The following is a 4,286-nucleotide window of genomic DNA, read 5'->3' on the forward strand; positions in this document are numbered from 1 at the left end:
TCACCCCCTGAAACAAACACACCCATATATATAAGTTCTCTGACAACTCAAAGCCTCACGACTCACCCCCTGAAACAAACACACCCATATATATATATATATATATATATATACATACATATATATGTATATATTTATATATAAAGTTCTCTGACAAATCTTCCTTATTTGCTTTGAAATCTGACTCAAGTTTTGATGATAAGTGCTGCTGACACTGATTGTCCTTCATGAGAAGATACATATGGTAATTTTTTAAGTCTTTTAAAAAAATCTATCAACAAGGCTCATGCAATAGCTCAGTCTGTGAACTGCCGGTCTTGCAAGCCTGAGGACCTGAGCTTAATTCCCAGAACATACATTTTAAAAAGAAAAGTCTATTGCAGTATCACACTTTTGTAACCTCAGCACTGGGCAGTTGGAGATGGAAGGATCCTGAGGGCTCCCTGACCTGACAGTCTAGCTGAATCAGGGATGAGTCTGCTCAGAAACCAAACGGATGGCACCCGAAGATGACATCAAAGGTTGATCTCTGACCTCTATGAATACCTGCATATACATGAGAACACCTGTTCTACACACACACACACACACACACACACACACACACACACACACACACAGAAAGAACAATCAATAGCAAGATGCTAGACTTTATGCACGACATATAAACTTAATCATACAAAGTCTACATTTGCATATATGAATATGTATTAAAACTAACAATCTACATGTCAGCAGTGATGACTTTTAGACACAGGACTATAGAGTATTTTTAACTTCTTTATTTTTTTAAACATTTTTGGAGACAGGGTCAGGTTACATAGCCCAGGTGGACCTGGAATTTGCTACCCTGTTGCGTAAACCTTGCTATTAATGCTATTATAGACAGGTACTACTTTATCCAACTTCCAAATTCTTTTTTTTTCAAATTCTTTATAATAAGCCCTGAAGTGTCTTTGTAAGCAGAAGAAAGATTACATAGAAAAAGTCAAGTTGCCTTTGAAAGCAGCAGGTATCTCCATCGTAAATGTAGATGTTGAACAAGAAATTGACAATAGGGCTGGAGAGATGGGACCGTGGTGTGGAGCATCTGTGATGTAGAGCACTGGTTACTCTTCCAGAAGACCCAGGTTCAATTCCCAGCACCTCATGGTGGTTTAACTACCATCTGTAGTCCCTAATCCCAAGGACGCTGCATGTGAGTGGTGCAGACACGTCTGCGAGTAAACTTCCATACATACAAAATAAAAGCAAATACATCTTAGAAAGAAATTGACTGGGTAGTGGTGGTGCACACCTTTAATCACAGCATTTGGGAGGCTGAGGCAGGTGGATCCCAGTGAATTAGAGACCAGCCTGTTCTACAGAGCAAGTTCCAGGACAGCCAGGACTGTTACACAGAGAAAACCCTGTCTCAAAAAACAAAAAGCAAAAAGAGAAAGAAGAAAAAGAGAGGAGGGAGGAAAGAAAGAAAGAAAGAAAGAAAGAAAGAAAGAAAGAAAGAAAGGAAGAAAGAAAGGAAGGAAGAGGGAGAGAGAGAGTAAAAGGCTGAGAGTTCAGATTTTGAGTAGAAATGTGTTGAAGAACACAGAACTCAACAGTTCTTCACTGTTTTCTCCATCAGTGTCCCCAGAGTTATTTGACTTTAAATCGTATTTATACATGTATGCATAGATGTGTATCTAAGGTAGGGCCTCACTGTGAAGTCCAGGATGACCTAGATCTCAAAGCACCCCTGTCTCAGCCTCCCGAGCACTAGGGTCACAGGCGTGTACTACCACAGCCAGTTTGAATGACTTACTGATTTATTTATTTTGAAGTGCTGGGAATTAAAACCAGGGCCTCAGACATACCATGAAAATGTTCTGCCACTCCGTAACATCCCAGTCATGTCTTGACTCTTAAATAACAACACAAACTTGAGGAAATGAGATTTATAGGAAGAATGATGTCATAAGCAAAGTCAAAGACACTTCTAAACATAGTCTTGGGAAAGCTAACACTGGAAGGGACGACATGGGTTCAAGTGATGCCACAGTCCTGTGTGCTGGCAGGCAAGTGAGGCTACCCTCCAGATCTGCAGCCGGAGTTCCGTTTGCAGCTCTCCCATTAATGGAGCCAATCATCATCAAACTCCTTTGACTGTCTCCCTTCCCTTGACTTTCGGTGTGATCTGGCCCTGGGTCTATCATATTGGTTCCTCTGGAAAACTAAATGGAATGATTCCAAGTCCGAGACTGAGACCACCAGTGTTCAAGCAGGCTGCTCCTTTCCTGGTCTAGGCCCTCAGCCTCCATGCGCACACAGCGTTTCCTCATCCCTCGGTTTCAGGTGTCCTCCCTCGGGACATGTTGCAAGGACTGACTAATGCCCAGCAGTGTTTCAACACAGTGATGTGCGCTGCAGGTGCTGGGAGCTCCAGGGCCACAATGCATCACAGTGAGATCAGTCACCTTGACCTTAAACCACACTTGTACCACCTGGACTTCCCACTGCCACACGTCACAGCAAGTCTCAGACCACGTCAAGTTCGCTCCCCAAGGATGGGAAAACATTCGCGTGAGTGGATTAATACGGCTGCTCTGATATAGTAGAGAGAGAGCCCTTTCTTAAGACAGCAGCAAACACCTTCAACAACCCTCTTAGCACCATCTCTCCCAGAAACCCCTGAAATCATTGCCTGCAGGAAAGGACTGCTCAGCTCCCTCTTTTTGGTCCTAGAAATGAATTATTAGGGATGTGTGAGTATATTTGTCTTGTTTTTGTTTTTTTTTTATTATTTATTTATTGATTGATTGATTTTTGAGACAGGATTTCTCCGTAGCTTTTTGGTTCCTGTCCTGGAACTAGCTCTTGTAGACCAGGCTGGCCTCGAACTCACAGAGATCCGCCTGCCTCTGCCTCCAGAGTACTGGGATTAAAGGCATGCGCTACCACTGCCCGGCTTGTTTTTATTTTTTAAAGATTTATTTATTTATTATGCATACAGACCAGAAGAGGGCATCAGATCTCATTACAGATGGTTGCAAGCCACCATGTGGTTGCTGGGAATTGAACTAAGGACCTCTGGAAGAGCAGCCAATCTCTTAACATCTGAGCTATCTCTCTAGCCCCCTGTTTTTATTTTTTTGAGACAGGGTTTTACTATATATCCCTGACTGGTCTGAAACTCACTATATAGGTCAACCTAGCCTCAAACTCACAGAGGTTTGCTCGCATCTTCCTCCCCAGTGCTGGGATTAAAGGTGTGTGCCACTATGTCTGACTCCTGCTTTTACATTCATGGGTTAATTCTTGGGGTTTCCCTTTCTAGTTTCAAATATTTTTGTTGATTTATTTATTCATTCATATTCTCTCTCTCTCTCTCTCTCTCTCTCTCTCTCTCTCTCTCTCTCTCTCTGTGTGTGTGTGGTGTGTGTGTGTGTGTGTGTGTGTGTGTGTGTGTGTGTGTATGTGGTGTGTACTCTCCCAAGGTATTCCTGTAGAGGTCAAAGGACAACTTTTGGGAGTCAATTCTCTCCTTCTACTACGTGGATTCTGGTATCAAACTTAGGTCATTAGGTTTGGTGGCAAGCATTTCCATCTCATGACTCCACTTTCTGATTTCAGAGAGATTATATACTTAAGCCTTGTAGACCCCACCACCTACCTATCTACCTTCCTACCTACCTACCTACCTATCTAATTTCACTGGGAACTAAAATGAACTTTGGGCTGGGCTAGTAAGAGCTCATTAGTCTCACTGAAATCCTATGCAACTTTTCCCCCATATTTTTTTTTCCTGTCCTAGGGATGGAACCCAGGGCCTTGCACCTGCTAGGCAAGCAGTCCACTTGAGTTCGATCCTTCAGCACAACTCCAACAGCGTTAGATCCCCCTCTGTGTGGGTGATATGAGATGGGTGTTGCCTGGGCAACTTGGAGCAGGCAGTCGCCCACGCTGACCGTAGAGGAGCCACTCCTCCCTGCAGGTGTGTGTGCGTTTGTGTGTTGAAAAACATCTGTGAACCTGTTGCGCTACTTTCCGTGGGTTAGCCTGGACTCTCGTGCATGGACCTTGGAAACACCCTGGAGCAGGTGATTTCCCTGGATACCTAGCCGGGCTGCGGTGGGTTGGGAGTAGGAGGTGGAGTCTGCAGCCCAGAGTACCCTCTGGGAATCCCTTCCTATTGCTGCGTGGCTAAGGTATCGTTATTAGCGCCGTCGGGTAAGGCTCTCAGCTACCCCACAACTCTGTAACTCCGAACTGAGCCCTCGTGCGGAAGAGACGTTGGACACCCCCCCCCC

General features: G+C 44.3%; 1 protein-coding gene across 1 annotated transcript in view; it reads left to right on the plus strand.

Annotated features, from left to right (window-relative positions):
• Positions 1 to 3,912: 3,912 nt before the first annotated feature.
• Positions 3,913 to 4,286, plus strand: part of Atp6v1c2 (ATPase H+ transporting V1 subunit C2) — a 38,678-nt gene continuing 38,304 nt past the window's right edge. The window contains exon 1 of the mRNA XM_005366521.3: positions 3,913 to 3,970. The gene's annotated coding sequence lies outside the window, so the exon portion shown is untranslated. The remainder of the gene's footprint in view (positions 3,971 to 4,286) is intronic.

Source organism: Microtus ochrogaster, unplaced genomic scaffold (assembly GCF_000317375.1).
Source record: "Microtus ochrogaster isolate Prairie Vole_2 unplaced genomic scaffold, MicOch1.0 UNK10, whole genome shotgun sequence".
Lineage (NCBI taxonomy): Eukaryota > Metazoa > Chordata > Mammalia > Rodentia > Cricetidae > Microtus > Microtus ochrogaster.